The 20,597-nt window shown below is 44.4% G+C and overlaps 1 protein-coding gene across 1 annotated transcript in view; it reads left to right on the top strand.

Annotated features, from left to right (window-relative positions):
* Window positions 1–20,597, top strand: part of WNT5B (Wnt family member 5B) — a 123,279-nt gene that overhangs the window by 72,660 nt on the left and 30,022 nt on the right. The window lies entirely within an intron of this gene.

Below are 20,597 nucleotides of genomic sequence, written 5' to 3' on the forward strand. Positions count from 1 at the left end.
ACTCATCTTAGGTAAACAATGACCCCCTCCAGTCGGTGTTCTAGAAATTTCTAGAATTATCCATGACTACTTCCTTCGAGCATCTTTTGATGGTTTCCAGACACTCTGTGTGTGTTTCCCTTAGTGCTTAATACATCAACACTTCCTCCACTTCTGCAGCTGCTGCACCACCAATGCCCTCAGCCTGCTTTGCTCCTGGAGGGTAGCAGCCTTCCCCAAGTCTTCTTTTAGGAAGTTTTTCCTTGTCATCAGCCTTAGACCATCAGTTGTATGGCTCAGTTGTACTGATAGTCAATACATTCGTATATGCTGAATCCTATTTACTTTTTGATAAAAATAGAGTGACAATTAAACTTGGTTTAAGACACTCCAGTCGTGTCTGTTGGTTTATGAACTGTTTTTTTTTGGAAACAGGGCAATATTCCATTCTAGGATGTAGCCCCTGCGTCCTAAATGTCCGTACTAAGGATAGAACTTCAGAAGTTTCGTTTTAACTACTCCCAAACCAAGCATTTCTGGATCAGGGAAAATGACCCTCTGTATTTTAATTTATGGATCCACACAACTAGATACAAGACGATCTGATATATCAGAAAGGAAAATGGTTTCATTGATTCTTTGAGGACCTGAACAAGATTTGGTAGGGGTTCCATATTCAGTGTAGGAGAGTAACTTTTGCCCAAGCAACCAATACTAGACCAAATAATACAGATTGAGTAATAGGCATAATACACCTTTTACACCCCACCACTCCTCTTTCCTAAATCAGGAAATGCAGAAGCAAAAATTCTCACCAGCTTGTTACCTCACCCACGTTACACGCAGTGTGAAGCCCATAGATTTTTATAACCTTCCCGAAAAAAATAGACTGTACTGTTAGTCATCCACATGATTCCAGATGGACGGTGGCAGTGTCACGATTCTAGGGTGTGCCTGGGCCTCACTCTTCTCCTGGGCTTATCCAGGCCTCAGTTCTTCTCTGTCACTTCTGCTTAAACTTTACCTTAAATTCTGCATGAAAGTCACTTTTTGGTTGTTCTTTGGACCTAGATGTGTTTGGGTTGATATCAAGGCCTCAATCCAAAGCACCTTAGTGTAACTTAATCCTGCTTAATACAAAAACAAAGTACCCCACCCATTTGGGGGGAATTTTAGACTCGGGGCCTGAGCAGGCTTGGACTAAGAAGGAGCTGAATGGTTTTTCTTCTCTAGAAAGGCCTTTGTTCTCAAATCTGGAGAGTTATTCAGAGGTGCCTGGAAGCACTTTCTCTGGAAGTTGGCCATCTGGTCCTCGTTCTGGCAACAGTTTTTCTTGAGTTGACCTCTAGAATTTTATTAACACAGAGCCTTTTATTTAAGAAATTTAGCATCACGAAGTATCACAGGAAAGCATTTGTGGGGGAAAGGAACTAGGGCATAGAATGAGCCCTGTGCAGAATCTGAGCACCTGGTGACTTTATGCCGCTGAGAAAATGACTCCCCTTTCTGCGTTTCGGTTTCCCTGTGTAACACCAGGGTGATTTGACTAGGTAACCTTCAGGGACCTTTCCAGGAGGAACACTCTGTGAGGCCAAGAGCATAGCCCATGAAATTATGCATTGTTCCTAATGGAGGCTCCCGATATTAAGAATGATTTCACATACAATAACTTCTTGGGAGTTTGGTTTATGCCCAGACTTAGAACACAAAAATATATGGAGAGTATGTATAGACAAGAGACTCTGATTATCTGGCAAAGACGTATACCACTATAGGAAATCCTGGGACTTGCTGTTCATATTTTTTAAACTGATTGAGATTTTTTGTATATGATTTACAAGTTGCAACCAGAGGTTTTTTTTTTTTTCCTGAATGAACTACAGCCCATTTAAAAGCAGAAATGATAGTCTTGTATAGGGAGTTGCTCCAAAACCTTACCAAGAATTTTTTTAAATTCTAGATTTTTCAGATGGCGGGTGCGTTTCACCTGGGTAGGGTGGGAAAATTGAGAGGCCCAACCCAAAGATCAGGCTTACCTAAGGATTCATACATTCTCCTTCAGAAGGGGAAGGCCTGGCAGGAAAGATCAGAAGAGCGCTGTAGTTTTTAACTCCTCATTCAAGAATATATACATCTCCAAAAATAGTGGCCCAGAGTCTAGTTTATGGGTTGGGTCAAAGAAGTTAAAATAGGCCAGGCACAGTGGCTCATGCCTCTAATCCCAGCATTTTGAGAGGCTGAGGTGGGCTGATCACTTGAGGCCAGAAGTTTGAGACCAGCCAGGCCAACATAGTGTAACCCCGTGTCTACTAAAAATATATACATAAAAATATTAGCCAGGCATGGTGACACATGCCTGTAATCCCAGCTACTTAAGAGGCGGAGGCATGAAAATCGCATGAACCTCTGCCTGGAAGGCAGAGGTTGCAGTGAACTAGTACTGTGTGCCACTGCACTCCAGCCTGGGGAAGAGAGCTAGAGACCTTGTCTTAAATAAATAAATAAATAAATAAGCAAAAGAAAGAGTAAGAGTTGGGCCAGGTGTGGTGGCTCATGCCTATAATCCCAGCACTTTGGGAGACCGAGGCAGGTGGATCACATGGTCAGGAGTTCAAGACCATCCTGGCCAACATGATGAAATCCTGTCTCTACTAAAAACACAAAAATTAGCCAGGCATGGTGGTGTGTGCCTGTAGTCCCAGCTACTCGGGAGGCTGAGGCAGGAGAATTGATTGAACCCAGGAGGCGGAGGCTGCAGTGAGCCAAGATCATGCCACTGCACTCCAGCCTGGGTAACCGAGCAAGACTCCGTCTCAAAAAGTTAAAGTATTTTGTGTCTATTTTCCTTGAAGTCTCATGTATTTATGGCACAATGCTTCCTAAGTAGTAGACACTTTGGTCAATGTTGTTGAACTGAAATGAATGAGATGGATAATATAAATAATAATCTCTTTATGAAAGACTTCATATATATCAAAACTTCTTGGAGAGTTCTGGGCAGCCAATAGTAATCTCGGGTTTATAATAAAATGCTACCTTTCCAACTTCAAGGTTTCCTGAGAGTAGCATTCATTCTATTGCTAAGTATTTCTAAGTAGGAAATCATCTCTCTCACGACACTTCTTGGTGACAGAATGTTACCAAGATAAGAGAGGGCGAGGATTTGATTCACTTATTGCAAATAAAAGATTTAAGCAGAAACAACCACCCAAAAAAACCCCTATTTTAAAATGGGCAAAGGATTTAAGTAGAAATTTCTCCAAAGAAGATACAAATGGCCCACAGTACATGAAAAGATGATCAGTATCATTAGTCATTAGGAAAATGCAAATCAAAGCCACAATAAGACACCACCTCATATCCATAAGGATGGCTACTATTAATAAAACGAAAATAACAAGTGTAGGTGAGGACGTGGAGAAAGTAGAATCCTGGTGCACTGTGGGTAAGAATGTAAAGTTGTGGGCCAGACACAGGGGCTCACATCTGTAATTCCAGCACTTTGGGAGGCTGAAGCAGGAGGACTGCTTGAGCCCAGGAGTTTGAGATCAGCCTGGGCAACATAGCAAGACCCCATCTCTATTATAAAAAATTTTGCAGCTGCTATGGAAAATGGTATGGATGTTTCTCAAAAGATTAAAAATAGAACTACTATATGATTCAGCAATTCTGTTTCTAGGTATATAACACAAGAATTGAAAGCAAGTGCTTGAAGAGCTATTTGTACATCCATGTTCATAGTAACATTATTTATAATACCAAAAGGTAGAAGCAACCCAAATGTCCATTGACAAATGAATAGATGCACAAATTGTGGGGTATACACACGAAATAAGATTATTCAGCCTTAAAAAGGAAGGAGATTCTGACACATAGTATGGCAGGGATGAACCTTAAGGACATTATGCTAAGTTAATAAGCCAGTCACAAGGACAAATACTGTACAATTCCACCCATATGAGGTATCTAGAGTAGTCAAAATTATAGAAACAGAAAACATAGCCAGGCATGGTGGCTCACGCCTGTAATCCAAGCACTTTGGAGGCCAAGGCGGGCAGATCACCTAAGGTCGCGAGTTCAAGACCAGCCTGACCAACATGGTGAAACCCCGTCTTTAAAAAAAAAAAAAGAAAGAAACAGAAAACATGATCATTGCTAGGGGCTGGGGAGAGGGTTGATGTGGAATGGGGAGTTGTTTAATGGATATAGAGTTTCAGTTTTACAAGATGGAAAAGTTCTGAAAATTGGTTGCACAATAATGTGAATATACCCAACACTACTGAACTGTACACTTAAAAATGATTCAGATGGCAAATTTTATGTTATGTGTACTTTACAATTAAAATTTTAAAAGGATTTTAGCAGGACATTTTGAAATAAAGATAGAAAAAAAGAGAGAGAAATAGGTGAAAAGTATTCTCACATCAGCAGGTTGCCAGGAACCCCATGAGATGTTTGTTTATGCTCTCCCAAATTATTAGCTTGCTGTATCTTGTAAACCTAGGTTTATCCACTACTGTAGAAATAAGGGCTTGTGATCTGGATAGCAAGAGCCTTCTCGTGAGGGTGAATGTGCACTATATTGTCCACACTGGAAAACCCATGGAGGTGAAAGGGAGGGCGATGCTGTTACTATTCACACACCCCCACCAACCCCATGATGGTCACGCCCTTTTACTCTTGAAATGGGATTGCCATTTGTAATTTGTTATTTGCAGCTTTTGAGTGTTAACTCTAATAGGTGTTTTTATAGTTTCAGGCACCCAACCAAATAATTAGAAATACAGTAAAAGAATAATCTCAAATACCAGCTATTGTTTGTTAATGTTGACAAACACTTTAGGTGCTTGTTACAAGACAGGTAGATAGAAGAACTCTAGACAAATAAAGTGTGTTGTAAATGTAGCCATATCCAGGTCACTGAACACTTAGAAAGATGGGTTTTCAATTTATTCAGTCGTTCAGCCTGGGCAGGGAGGCCATAATCCCAGCTCTTTGGGAGGCCAGGGTGGGAGGATTGTTTGATCCCAAGAGTTTGAGACCAGCCTAGGCAACACAGCGAGGCCCCATCTCTACAAGAAATAAAAATAAAAATAATTACCCAGGCATGATGGCACGCACCTGCAGTCCCAGCTAGTCAGGAGGCTGAGGCAAGCAGGCATATCGCTGAGCCCAGGAGTCCAAGCTGCAGTGAACTGTGCTTGCTCCACTGCACTCCAGCCTGGGTGACACAGTGAGACCATTTCTCAAGAAAAAGAAATTCAGGAAATTATTAATACAAATTATATACATTTCTGTGTGCTATGAAATAAAAAAAGATGTAGAAGATGATGTGTTTGCCTTTAAGAACTTGGGATCCAGCAGGTGAGGTAGAAAATACCTGCAACAGTGACGGTATTTGTTAGTGTTATAAATGCCAGCAGAGGATGGAAGTAAAGTTCTCAGTTTGGAGGATCCATAGTGAAACCTAGAATTTGAATAGGTGTTGATGGGAAGAATGTCATTACATTATAGTGGAAATTTAATTTTCCCAAGAATAAGAGACCTGGCTGGGCATGGTGGATCGTTCCTGTAATCCCAGCATTTGGGGAGGCTGAGGCAGAAGGATCACTTGAGCCCAGGAGTTCAAGACCAGCCTGGGCAACATAGGGAGACCCTATCCCTACAAAATTAAAGAAAAAAATTAGCCAGACACACTGGTGCGCACTTATAGTCACAGCTATGCACGAGGCTGAAGTGGGAGGATAGTTTGAGCCCAGGAGGTCAAGGCTGCAGTGAGCCATGATCACAGCAATGCACTCCAGCCTGAGTAAAAGAGGGGGAGAAGCGGGTAGAGGGAGAGAGAGAGACAGATAAAAGAGAGAGGAAAAAGAGAAACCTTTATTTTAACTCTTATGTATCGAGAATTGGAATTCAGTATCTGAAGTCAGAAAATTTTAATTCATGGTCTGGACTTTGCAACTATTTTTCCAACCAAGATTTGCTTAAAAAAAAAAAAAAAAAAAAAAAAAAAAAATGGGCCAGGCGCGGTGGCTCAGCCTGTAATCCCAGCACTTTGGGAGGCCGAGGCGGGTGGATCACGAGGTCAAGAGATCGAGACCATCCTGGTCAACATAGTGAAACCCCGTCTCTACTAAAAATACAAAAAACTAGCTGGGCATGGTGTCACGTGCCTGTAATCCCAGCTACTCAGGAGGCTGAGGCAGGAGAATTGCCTGAACCCAGGAGGTGGAGGTTGTGGTGAGCCGAGATCACGCCATTGCACTCCAGCCTGGGTAACAAGAGCGAAACTCCGTCTCAAAAAAAAAAAAAAAAAAAATGTTTTAGCTTTCTCCTCATTTGCCCCATTCTCTTTGTCTAACAATAGAGCCAGACAAGGATGGAAAGAGAGAGGTTCAGGGTGTCCTGCCTGCAGCGTCCACGTGTGACTCTCCCCTGAGTGCCCGTGCCTTCTGTTCTGGTTTCCCATGAGCTACGTTCACACCACACTTGGAGTCTGAAACACACAAAAGTGTATTTCAATCCTACCTCTCCCTTTGTAGTTTGTTGCACGGCCTATGGCAAAGTCACTCCATTCTTTGAGCTTCAATTTCCTCATCTATAAAACGAAAGTGTTTGCTGTTCACGGAGCTGTGGTGACTGTTAAGAAAACATCCACAAGAAAGGTGAGGCCTAGTGCCTCCCCAACACATAGTAGGGACCTAGTGAATGCTGTTTTTGTTTTTTTTCTTTTATAAAGATGCACTGTGAAAAAGAAAAAAAAAAAAAAACCCTCACAGATATGACTCAAATTATATAGATGTTCATTTGCTGACAGTTAAACTTTTTTTAAACTTTATTTCCTGTTCTAAAGAAATGTACCGGAAACATAACAGAAGTGCAGGAGCATAAGAGAATGATCATCAGGTAGAGCCAGCCGCCTGCTTGCATCTTACCTTCTCTGTAAGTCAGGGAGAGTAGCGTGTTCCGTTTACCTGCAAAGGAACAGTCCAGAACTCCTCTTCTGCCAGACATCCATCTGTCCTGTGGCTTTTGACCTAGGGCTTCAGTGCCAACTCTTACTCTTTCTTTCTTTCTTTTTTTTTTTTGAGACAGAGTTTCACTTTGTCACCCAGGCTGGAGTACAGTGACACGATCTCTGCTCACTGCAATCTCCACCTCCAGGGTTTAAGTGATTCTCCTGCCTCAGCCAAGTAGCTGGGATTACAGGTACCCGCCACCACGCCTGGCTAATTTTTGTATTTTTAGTAAAGACGGGGTTTCACCATGTTGGCCAGGCTGGTCTTGAACTCCTGACCTCAGGTGATCTGCACACCTCAGCCTCCCAAAGTGCTGGGATTGCAGGCATGAGCCACCGCACCCAGCCCAACTCTTACTCTTTCTTTTGCTTAGAGTGGTAGTTCTCAAGATTGATTAGGCATCAGAATGAACTTGAGAGCTTCTTGATGCAGGATATCTGGGGAGGGGGAGAGGCTTGAGAATTTGCTGACATTGTTGTCAGTATCACCTGGGAACTGGGGATCACAGAACTGAGAATCACTAGTAGAACCTCCTAGTACCCACCTTTTTTTCCTGCTTTAAAACTTTTGTTAAATTATACTTCTTAAAAGCTCTCTGTTTTTGGCAAAATAAAATAATATAGGAAAAAACTGTAGTCCCCCCGCTCTATCTTCCGTCTTTTAGAACCTAAGCTCCTCTGATATAAAGCTCCTCTGAAATTTTCCCCAGTGGCCTGGTGAAAAGAACTTACAATTCATAGTCAGATGAATTCTAGGATAAAATCTTGACCATGTCACTTATTAGCTCAATGACTTTGGACAAGTTATTTAACCACTAAGAGCCTCAATTGTCTCATCTCTAAAGTGGAAGTAGTGATTTCCAAATCTTGGGAGTTCGGTGAGGGCTGACTGGGATAATGTCTGTAATCTCCTAGCGCAACGACAGACCGTAATGAGAACAGCTTAACGTTTATTGAGCAGCTATTGAGTAGCAGGCCTTCTTTTAATGTCTTTGCATATGTAAACTTACCTAGTTGTCACAACAGCTCATTTCACAACCTATGAAGAGAGTTCATTATTATCTCAAATTTTTTTTTTTTTTGAGGCGGAGTTTCGCTCTTGTTACCCAGGCTGGAGTGCAATGGCGTGATCTCGGCTCACCGCAACCTCCGCCTCCTGGGTTCAGGCAATTCTCCTGCCTCAGCCTCCTGAGTAGCTGGGATTACAGGCACGCGCCACCATGCCCAGCTAATTTTTTGTATTTTTAGTAGAGATGGGGTTTCACCATGTTGACCAGGATGGTCTCGATCTCTTGACCTCGTGATCCACCAGCCTCGACCTCCCAAAGTGCTGGGATTACAGGTGTGAGCCACCGCGCCCGGCCTATTGTCTCAATTTTACAGATGAGGAAACTACAGCCCAGAGAAGTGATTTGCTCAAGACCAAACGGCTAGCCGAACTGGAATTTGAATTCTGTGATGTGAATCTAGAACCCATATCCAAACGGTCATGTTTTACCGGGTTAACAATATAAGTTTAGCATTCCACCTTGCAAATGGAATTACTCTATGATGCCACATCAAGAGGGGACCATGACACAGAAAGATAAATGACACATGTTCTCACTCACGTGTGGGAGCTAAAAACAACTGAGCTCAGAAATAGAAGTAGGGGGAGGCACGGTGGCTCATGCCTGTAATCCCAGCACTTTGGGAGCCCAAGGCAGGTGGATCACATGAGGCCAAGAGTTCGAGATCAGCCTGGGCAACATGTGGAAACCTCCATCTCTACAAAAATACAAAAACTAGCCTGGCACTGTGGTGCGCACCAGGGATCCCAGCTACTCTGGAGATTAAGATGGGAGGATTGCTTGAGCCAGGCAGTGAAGGCTGCAGTGAGCTAGGATCATACCACTGCCCTCCAGCCTGGTGACAGAGGGAGGCCTTGTCTGAAAGAAAGAAAGAAGCTGGGAAGTGCAGCAGGGAAGAGGGGACAGGAATAGGCTGGTTAATGGATGTAGAATTACAGCTAGTCAGGAGGAGTAAGTTCTAGTGTTATAAAGCACTGTAGGGCAAATGTAGTTAACAGTTTATTGTATTCATTCCAAAAGCTAGAAGAGAGAATTTTCAATGTTCTCAACACCAAGGAATGGTTTTTGAGGTGATGGATGTGCTGATTAACCTGACTGAATCCATTACACATAGCATACATGGATAGAAATAGCACTGTGTGCTCTATAAACACGTACAATTTTTACATGTCACCTGAAAATAAAAGGGAAAAAAGATGTGCAAATATGTTTTGAGATCTTTAAAGCGCCATGTAAATGTACGGTATGTTTTGATTGTTATTATGAAGAGTACTGCTGTCCATTATGTATTTGAACATCTCCTCGTAAAATAAAGTAACTTTGGCTTGGGAAAAAAAGTAGAGTTAACAGTGAGTGTGACATTGACCATACTGTGAGCAGGACCTGGCCACGGTGGGGTGTGGTGATCATGCAAAACACTCAACGGCTCTGGTTGGTTTGCTAGCCAAAGTAGGTCAGAGTGTGTGTGTGTGTGTGTGTGTGTGTGTGTGTGGTGTGTGTGTGTCAGAGAGAGAGAGAGACATAGAGTTTGTGTGTGTGTGACAGAATTTGTGTGTCTGTGTGTGTGAGAGTTTGTGTGTCTGTGAGAGAGAAAGAGAGACAGAGTTTGTGTGTGTGTGTGTGTGTGTGTGTGAGAGAGAGAGAGACAGTTTGTGCGTGTGTGTGTATGAGAAAGAGACAGTTTGTCTGTGGGGGGTGTGTGTGTGAGAGAGACTGTGTATGTGTGTGTGAGAGTGTGTGTGTGTGTGTGTGAGAGACAGAGAGTTTGTGTGTGTGTGTGTGTGTGCGCCTGTGTGAGTGTGTGTACTGAGGGTAGATATGCTGATATCTGTTTTGTGCTTTCAGGCCCACAGCTGGCTCTGGCCTTGCATGACAAGGAATGTGTTTGTGTGTAATTATGTCACCCTCTAGCGGTGACTTCCCTGCTAGCCCCTTGTGCTTGAAAAGCCCACTCCTGGTGTCGGTGACTTCTCTTTCAAACGAGAGCCAGAAAAGTTCAGGGAGATTTCGGCATGGAGGGGCAGCGCTGGGAAGAGCAGGTGTGGCCGGGCACGAAAAGAGTGGCAGGATCTGGGGAGAGCGAAAAGTATAAATAGGAATAATGATTAGTGCACCCCTGCAGAGCAGAAGGGGAAGCCGGCAAGGCAGAGCATCTGGAGAGGAGAGACGAGAAGAAGCTCTCGAGGGAGGCTCTTGCATGTCAGTTTTTGTCAAGTGCCATTTTATGTTTGTGGGGTGGGATGATTACTGCAATACTGAGGGCCCAAGCGGGAATGGAGAGGCAATATTTTAAAGCAGTTTCAATTCTGTTTTCCAAAGGAAGTAGGCACAGGCTTAGAGACTGCCTAGAGCTGACTAAATTCCAAACTTTCCCCACTGTGGGGTGGACAGCAGACAGCAGACGTGGCTGCTTCTGCCTAGCCTGGGGTTGTGTTCTCTCTGCCAGTAAAGGTCATTTTATCAGGGTCCTCATAGGCTTTTGCATGTTGATAAATATTTCAAAAGGCAAGAGGGGATCAAGATCAGTCTTACTCAGAGCAGATCTGGAACTCCACGTTAGGCGGGACCCTGCCACCTAAAGCCTGTCTGAGCTGGAGTGCAAAGGGTAGTCCCTTTCTGAAAAGGTGCTGGCGCCAGGCCAGGCTTTGCTGGAAAGTCCTATCTGGATGAGCCAAAGCATTTACATTTCTTACATAATGTCATACCCAGAGGAGCTTTAGGGATCGGCCCTGCTGCAGAGTTCACAGCCAGGGCCCCTTTTCTGCCAAGAGGATAGGGTTAAAGGTTTAAAAAAACAGCCAGAATCTCAAGGGGCAGAAAAGCAAAGGCTCAGCCTTGCTAGCATTAACTCTTCACACTCCAGAAAAGATGGTTCTGAGATAAAATTACACCTTTATATCATGCGATGCCATGCCTTCCTGAATCCATTCATTCCTAAAGAGGTCAGCAGCACCGAGCACTGGCCTTCCCCCTTGTGTGCAGGAAATTGAAGAGGCATGAAAACTCTGTCCACATTTTCTCAAAAGTTGGAACAGCTTGTCTGGGGCTTCAGTGTGAAGCTTCAGTGAGATTCTTTGTTGTTTATTTATTATTATTATTATTTATTTATTTATTTATTTATTTATTTTGAGACGGAGTTTCACTCTTGTTACCCAGGCCGGAGTGCGATGGCGCGATCTCGGCTCACCGCAACCTCCGCCTCCTGGGTTCAGGCAATTCTCCTGCCTCAACCTCCTGAGTAGCTGGGATTACAGGCACGTGCCACCATGCCCAGCTAATGTTTTGTATTTTTAGTAGAGACAGGGTTTCACCATGTTGACCAGGATGGTCTCGATCTCTTGACCTCGTGATCCACCTGTCTCGGCCTCCCAAAGTGCTAGAATTACAGGCTTGGGCCACTGCGCCTGGCTATTTTTTATTTTTAAACTTACTATTTGGCCAGGCACAATGGCTCATGCCAGTAATCCCAGCACTTTGGGAGACCGAGACAGGTGGATCACATAAGGTCAGGAGTTTGAGACCAGCGTGACCAACATGGTGAAACTCTGTCTCTACTAAAAACACAAAAACTAGCCAGTGTGATGACATACACCTGTAATCCCACCTGCTCAGGACGCTGAAGCAAGAGAATCACCTGAACCTGGGAGGTGGAGGTCGCAGTGAGCTGAGACTGAGCCACTGCATTCCAGCCTGGGTGATGCAAGACGCCGTCTCTAAATAAATAAATAAGGGCCGGGTGCTGGGGCTCGTGCCTGTAATCCCAGCACTTTGGGAGGCCAAGGTGGGCGGATCACCTGAGGTCGGGAGTTCTAGTCCAGCCTGACCAACATGGAGAAACCCCATCTCTACTAAAAACTAAAAATTAGCCAGGCCTGGTGGCATGCGCCATTGCACTCCAGACTGGGCAACAAGAGCGAAACTCCTTCTCAAAAAATGAAAAAATAAATTAACTAACTGACTTACTCGTGAAAGCCAAAGAGTTCAGGTCACTAACATAAGAAATCAGTGGCTACTATTGTAACCATCAAGAATTCCTGGCCGGGCGCGGTGGCTCAAGCCTGTAATCCCAGCACTTTGGGAGGCCGAGGCGGGTGGATCACGAGGTCGAGAGATCGAGACCATCCTGGTCAACATGGTGAAACCCCATCTCTACTAAAAATACAAAAAATTAGCTGGGCATGGTGGCTCGTGCCTGTAATCCCAGCTACTCAGGAGGCTGAGGCAGGAGAATTGCCTGAACCCAGGAGGCGGAGGTTGCGGTGAGCCGAGATCGCGCCATTGCACTCCAGCCTGGGTAACAAGAGCGAAACTCCGTCTCAAAAAAAAAAAAAAAAGAATTCCTTAATTTAACTGGTTCAGGGAACCTAAATGAGAGTTGTCACATAGTAGCAAAAATTATGTGACAGTGACACCCAGGCTGGAGTGCAGTGGCACAACTCTGGCTCACTGCAACCTCTGCCTCCTGGGTTCAAGTGATTCCTCTGCCTCAGCCTCCCTGGTAGCTGGGACTATGGGAGAACACCACCACACCCGGCTAATTTTTATATTTTTAGTAGAGATGGTGTTACACCATATTGGCCAGGCTGGTCTCGAACTCCTGACCTCGTGATCTGCCCGCCTCAGCCTCCCAAAGTGCTGGGATTACAGGCACGAGCCACAGCACTTGGCCAATAGCAAATCTTAGTAACCAGATGACACCCAAAGCGGGGTGTAGATACTTAATAAAAGCACTGTGTAGACATTTAATGACAGTGCTTGCTCTTTTTTGGTTTGTTTGTCTAAAAATGAATTAAGGCATAGAAGGAGAAGTCGCTTTCTCAAGGTCATGGGAACAAGTCAGGTTAAGAGTATCTCTCCTCGGACCTGTAAGCGTCTTTGAGTCTCCTCACCCAGGCCCATGCTCAGGATTGCAGTCATCTGCTCTTGTTGCCTTTATTTATTTTTATTATTTTTTTTTTTTAGAGAGAGTCTCGCGCTTGGCACCCAGGCTGGAGTACAGTGGCGCTGCAACCTCCGCCCTCCCGGATTCAAGAGATTCTCCTGCTTCGGGCTCCTGAGTAGCGGGGACTACAGGCGTGCGCCACCACGACGGCTAATTCTTTTGTATCTTTAGTAGAGATATTAAGTGCTGGGCCAGGCGCGGTGACTCACACCTATAATCCCAGCACTTTGGGAGGCCAAGGCAGGCGGATCACTTGAAGTCAGGAGTTTGAGAACACCCTGGCCAACACAGTGAAACCCCATCTCTACTAAAAATACAAAAATTAGCTGGGTGTGGTGGTGCATGCCTGTAGTCCCAGTTACTTGGGAGGCTGAGGCAGAAGAATCACTTGAACCTGGGAGGCAGAGGTTGCAGTGAGCTGAGACTGTGCCACTGCACTCCAGCCTGGGCAACAGAGCAAGACTCTGTCTCAAAAAAAGAAAAAAAAGATAGTAAGTGCTTAAAATATGAGCATTTTGAAATCCTCAACCAACATAATCCCATGGTTAACATTGAATTATCCATGGCTCTGGGAGAGAGCAGGTGGTTCAATTCCAATGATAGGTTGTGTTCCAAACTGAGGTTTTTTTGTTTGTTTGTTTTGCTTTTTTCTTTTAAAGAAAATCAAGCTTATTTTTGAACCTGTTCACTTCAGTTCTAAGACAAAGCCAGAAACAGAAGAATGGAAATCCGAAAAAGACATTGTCAACTGTCACCGTCCTACCGTGGGAAAGAAATGTCTTGCAAAGAAAAAAAAAAGTTGGAGAGAACGAGAAGTTTGTGGTGTTACGTAAGAGGAAGCTCCCAGATTACATGTACAAGGCCACTGCCTCACGCCCTGTTCCTAAATATTAGGGATGCAAAATGCATGGTGGCAGTAAGTCAGGGCCTGTTTTCCTAAACATTTCTTAAGTGTTAGGGATTCTGAGCGATCCCCAAACAAGTAGAAAATTCTATTTTGAATGACTGTATGTGTGCCTGCTAGGAGAATATTTCCTAGTATTTCCTGGATCCTTGTAAGTTGATTTCCCATCCACAAACCCCCAAGGAATAAACTATCTCTTTTTTTTTTTTTTTTTTTTTTCTGAGACGGAGTTTCGCTCTTGTTACCCAGGCTGGAGTGCAATGGCACGATCTCGGCTCACCGCAACTTCCGCCTCCTGGGTTCAGGCAATTCTCCTGCCTCAACCTCCTGAGTAGCTGGGATTACAGGCACGCGCCACCATGCCCAGCTACTTTTTTGTATTTTTAGTAGAGACGGGGTTTCACCATGTTGACCAGGATGGTCTCGATCTCTTGACCTCGTGATCCACCCGCCTCGGCCTCCCAAAGTGCTGGGATTACAGGCTTGAGCCACCGCGCCCGGCCCGGAATAAACTATCTCTAAATATCAGAATAAATAACAACAATGAAACAACTTTTAGACTTTTATTTCTTTTTCTTTTCCTTTTTTTTGAGACAGGATGTCTCTACTCTGCTGCTCAGGCTGGAGTGCAATGGCGTAATCGTGGCTCACTGCAGCCTTGAACTCCTGGTCTCAAGCAATTCTCCCACCTAGCCTACCAAGCAGCTGAGACTACAGGAATGCGCCACCACACCCAGCTAATTTTAAATTTTTTCTTTTTTAATTTTTTTTTTTTAAATTAAGATGGGGTTTCACCATGATGGCCAGGCTGGTCTTGAACTTCTGACCTCAGGTGATCCAACCACCTCGGCCTCCCAAAGTGCTAGGATTACAGGCGTGAGCCACTGCGCCCGGCCTAATTTTAAAACTTTTGTAGAGACACGGTCTCCCTTTGTGTCTCCCAGGCTGGTCTCAAGTGATCCTCCTACCTTAGCCTCCCAAAGTGCTGGAATTTCTGTCATGGGCCACGGTGCCCAGCTAAAACAACTTTTAAAAGGTGTATTGGAGATCCAACCAGATTCTACTCTTACATTTATCTGTAGCACATTAACCATTTGGTTTGCCCATGGTTAGGTGGTTCTTGGTCTGGGTCTTAGTTTCATGGATCTATGCATATGTGAAAATGCATCAAACTGTATGTTTAGGACTTGTGTAATTTACTCTGTGTGCTTTGTTTCAATTAAAACAAAGTTTTTATTTATTTTTAAGTCAGAAGGGGTTTAATGGGTCAAGAAAAGTTTACTTCTGTGCATACAAATTATCTCAAGGTCTGTCTGTTCAAACAAGGTAACCAAACAGGGACAGATTCTACTGTGGCTGCTGCCAGAGTTTTACAGAGATAGGAACATGGCCATACCATTGAACCCTACAACCTTCTCTTGCCGGTAATTACCTCTCCTTCCCTGGCCTTTTCTGGCCTGGCTGCTTTCACTGCTGAACTAGGGCAAGGGTTTTGTTTCTCTTCATTAACCTTCATCTTACCAGGCCTCTGTTCCTCCCATCCTTCAGCCCCTAGTACAATGTATGCAGTTAGCACTCAATAAATACTGACTCTAATTTTGATTATTTTTCTCTGGTTAATATGTGTTGGAAGCCGGGTGCAGTGCTCATGCCTGTAATCTCAAAACTTTGGGAGGCCAAGGTGGGAAGATCACATGAGCTCAGGAGTTCAAAACCAGCTTGGGCAATACAGTGAAACCTAGTCTCTTATCTTTTTAAAAATAATTTTAGCCGGGCGCGGTGGCTCAAGCCTGTAATCCCAGCACTTTGGGAGGCCGAGGCGGGTGGATCACGAGGTCGAGAGATCGAGACCATCCTGGTCAACATGGTGAAACCCCGTCTCTACTAAAGGTGCAAAAAATTAGCTGGGCATGGTGGCGTGTGCCTGTAATCCCAGCCACTTAGGAGGCTGAGGCAGGAGAATTGCCTGAGCCCAGGAGGCGGAGGTTGCGGTGAGCCGAGATCACGCCATTGCACTCCAGCCTGGGTAACAAGAGCGAAACTCCGTCTCAAAAAAATAAAAAAATAAAAATAAAAAAATAAAAATAATTTTAAAAATATGTGTTGGGATTGGGCAGTGAGCATGGGAAAGAAGGGGGAAAAGGAGGTTATTTCTAACGTACAGATGGGGAGAAGCCTGGGGCTGTGTAGGAGCTGGGGTGAAGAATACAAAGTGTTCTGGTTTTGCCTCTGTTTGTTTTTTTTTTTTCTTTTGAGACGGAGTTTCACTTTTGTTACCCCGGCTGGAGTGCAATGGCATGATCTCAGCTCACCGCAGCCTCCGCCTCCTGGGTTCAGGCAATTCTCCTGCCTCAGCCTCCTGAGTGGCTGGGATTACAGGCACGCGCCACCATGCCCAGCTAATTTTTTGTATTTTTAGTAGAGACGGGGTTTCACCATGTTGACCAGGATGGTCTCGATCTCTTGACCTCGTGATCCGCCCGCCTCGGCCTCCCAAAGTGCTGGGATTACAGGCGTGAGCCACCGCGCCCGGCTTGCCTCTGTATTTGATGATGCTTTCTTAATGTTGGGAAAATGCAATCGTTTTATCATTTGCCACATACCATCCCATGCTGCTCCCTACTGAACGAAATCAGGTCATATTATATTTGCTATGTTACACTGTGCTGTTTTCCATTGACTTTTTGGTTATTGATATTGGCTTTTAGTGTTGGGTGTGTGGTTTCTTTCAACACAAACACGAATACATTGTACCACTGAAATTTTCCTAGTCATTTTGAGTTGGAGATGGTCACTGGGATGCATTTTTACATTCCTATTCTCACTTTCATGTGCGGGTACCACCCGGAGCCTAGGCTTTCTGTGGAACAGTGCATGTGCTTACAAATGAGTAGAAGAAGTGAGGCTTTTCTTACGCAGCCCGGGAGACGAGGAAACCACAGTGATGCCGTGTGCCAGTAGCACGCATTTATTTGTGGTGTATCCCAGCTTCAGATCCAGCCATCCCAGACAGCAGCGTCCACAAGGATGAGGTCCTTTTGCAGGAGACAGAGGGCACTCCTCCCTTATCCTGCTCCAGTAGTTGAGATCTGCAGGAGACTCTTACTCATGTTTCCTGTACTTGAACTTCAGGACACTGGCCACTGGGCATTTTTTTGCACAGGGTATTTCTCTTTCTGTCAGTTATTTAACTTTATTTTTTAAGCTCAATTTCTAAATGCTTTTGAAACCGACAGTGTTGTTTTATTTTGCCGACAGAACCCACACAGGAGGAGGGAGTTGTTTTGTTTTTTCCATCATTTGAATCACTGCACCAGGATGGTATCACCTAGAAACAGAGGGTGATTTCAGGACAGCTGTGGCCACAAAGCATGGTTAGGTTTGGAAAAGCAGCAGGGCAAAAAAAATTTAAAAAAATGCCTTCTGATTCAACACTTCCGCTCTACGTGATTCAAGCACTTATCTAGTTACAAGGTTTCTTTGGCAAAAACAAATTTTTGCCCTAGAGTTAGCCAGGCAAAGCCAGCGTCTCCCTGGCCAGTTGAGTTTGCGGACCCATCTGGCTCACACATCATTAGCAGCATTGTTTGTTTAGGGCCGCTTCTGTAGAATCTTTATTCATGGAGAAGTAGAAGAAAACGCAAACAGCCCAGCTGGATTTCCAGGTCCTGGATGGAATTTGTAACCTCTTTGACTTCTCAACTGAGAAAATTGGATGCGGCTGTCACAGAAAGAGAATAAATATGGAACCCCACAATGCTATGCTTGCAGCCACTTTTATTCCATTGAATTTCACACATAATGAAAGGCAGGCATACTCTGAGAGGCACAGAGCTGAACCAGTGCTGCGAGTCCTGCAATTCCAAGTAGGTTGAGCTGGTGACAGTTCTGGGCAAAATACTTTAGTCTTCTTTAGTTGGCCACTGGCTAAAACACGCAGGCAGTAATACCTCCTTCTGTTATCCTACAGCAAGGGTTCTGCTTTTACAACTAAAAAAACTATGAAAGAGGAAATACAAGTGATTAGTAAACATCTAAAAAATGTATACCCTCACAAATAATCAAGGAAAGGCAGTTTAAAATTTGAGAGCATTTTTTCCCTATTGTGAGAAGGAATTTTTTTTAATGTTAATATCCAAACATCTTAATTAGCTTTTGTCATTTAAAACTAAAACCCAATTTAGCGTTTTATTAGGCTTTACTTTCATTAAAGGTTGGGAGTTCTAAAAATAACTCATTTTGAAAGAGTAATGAATGGCCCAATAAACTTAATGGTCCAATTTAAGTGGATTGGTTGACTGGTCAATAGATGCTAGAGAAGTTAGGACTGGAGAAGACCTCAGGGCTTCTGTGGCTCTGCCCGTCATTTTCTAACTGAGAAGCCTGGGACCCAGAGACTGTGTGTGACTTGTCTAGGGTCACACAGTTGTATGGAGGCTGGAATTGCATTAGTGAAACACTGAGCTCTTATTTAGATCTTGCTCTCAGCAAGTAGCTTCATATGAGATTAAACCTTTTTTTTTTTCAATACCTCAAGGGTGTTCTTCCCTGTCTTTCCAGAAGTACAAGATGTCCTAGGCCTCAAAGGATAGGAATCAGACACTGTTGCCTCATTCACTCTTTGTTCTTAGATGAACAAGTGGCTGGATACCTCTATATCTTTAGAAAAAAATTTTTTTTAGATACAATCTTTCTCTGTCACCCAAGCTGGAGTGCAGCAGCATGATCATGGCTCACTGCAACCTCCAGCTCCTAGGCCAAAGCAATCCTCCCACCTCAGCCTCCTGAGTAGCTGGAACTGTGGGCGTACACTACCAGGTCCGGCTAATGCTTTTATTTTTGTAGAGTTAGGGGTCTCACTATGTTACCCAGGCTGGTCTGGAACTCCTGGGCTCAAGTGATCCTTCCACCCTGGCCTCCCAAACTGCTGGGATTGCAGAAGTGAGCCACCACATCCAGCCTAGATCTGTTTAATGGGGATAATAATCCTTGCACAGCTGGGCGCGGTGGCTCAAGCCTGTAATCCCAGCACTTTGGGAGGCTGAGGCGGGTAGATCACGAGGTCGAGAGATCGAGACCATCCTGGTCAACATGGTGAAACCCTATCTCTACTAAAAATTCAAAAAATTAGCTGGGCATGGTGGCGCATGCCTGTGATCCCAGCTACTCAGGAGGCTGAGGCAGGAGAATTGCCTGAACCCAGGAGGCGGAGGTTGCGGTGAGCCAAGATCGTGCCATTGCACTCCAGCCTGGGTAACAAGAGCAAAACTCCGTCTCAAAAAAAAAAAAAAAAAAAAAAAAAAAATCCTTGCACAGTTGATGTCCCTTTGATAATCTTAGAAACCCCTTGAGAAACTACAAATAAAAATAAGGTGTTTACAGTCTAAAAGGGGTTAAAAAGTATATAGCTAAGTCTAATACAAAACAGAATAAGTGTTGTGAGAGTTTGTATTAGTTAAGCTCTTGCTGTTCCTGTAACAAACAACTCCCCCAAATGTAAATTGGCTCTAAAATCATAGAAATTTATTTCCAGCCCATGTAAAAGCTAAAATAGATGTTCATTATTATCAAGCAGCTCTCGCCCTGGTAATTCTGGGGCCTGGGCTGCTTCTGATTTATCACTCTATCTTTGGCCTGGCTTTGAAGGCCACCATGCTTGTCTGCATCAAGCTGAAAGAAGAAAAATGAGCTTGGAGGACTCCTGGCTGGAGATTTTTAGAGGCCAGGCCTGGAGGTTGGAGACATCCCTTCTTCTAGCATGCCTTTAGAAGCACCCAGTTGTGTGACCACCTCTGAGTGTAATGGATGCTGAGTGATGTAGTCCAGCAGCATGCAGTTTCAGTGACCATCAAGTGATCTCTGCTACAATGGACTTTGAGGGTCCGAAGGAAGAGAATATCATATGAGGGTGAAGTAATTTCTTGGACAAATATACACATGCCTATGAAGGCAGAAATAATTAATAATAATTTCTACTATTAACAGTCATTTTGTCTTAATTTTTATTTTTATTTTTGGGACAGAGTTTTGCTCTTCTTACCCAGGCTGGAGTGCAATGGCATGATCTCAGCTCATCGCAACCTCTGCCTCCTGGTTTCAAGAGATTCTCCTGCCTCAGCCTCCTGAGTAGCTGGGATTACAGGCGTGTGCCACCACACCCGGCTGTTTTTGTATGTTTAGTAGCGATGGGTTTTCTCCATGTTGATCAGGCTGGTCTTGAACTCCTGACCTCAGGTGATCCACCCACCTGGACCTCCCAAAGTGCCGGGATTACAAGCATGAGCCACCACAACTGGCCCATTTTGTCTTGATTTTAATAAGAGGGTTCTGCTGACTCTTCCTAGGTGGTGGGATATGTACCTCAAACTGTATTTTCAGGAGTGGTGACTCTTTCTGATCCATGGCCTGTGCTTACAAGATAGCTGGATCCCCTGAAGATCACACCTGCTCCAGCCATCTCATGCAGCTGAGGAGGTGACCACAGAAACAGTGGGCTCTCCCTAAAGCCACATGCCAATAGAACACAGTCAGGACTCTTCGTCTCCATTCAGCAGTGACCAGAAGCCAGCGGCCCGGAGCCTGTGCTGGTGGTTGGTTCCCGCAGCTGACATTTGTCATCCCGTGGCTGCCTAAGGCACAGTCCACACCTCCTCCCCTCCATTTTGCTCAGGCTGACAGTGCTCT

Source organism: Saimiri boliviensis, chromosome 7, assembly GCF_048565385.1.
Source record: "Saimiri boliviensis isolate mSaiBol1 chromosome 7, mSaiBol1.pri, whole genome shotgun sequence".
NCBI classification, from domain to species: Eukaryota; Metazoa; Chordata; class Mammalia; order Primates; family Cebidae; genus Saimiri; species Saimiri boliviensis.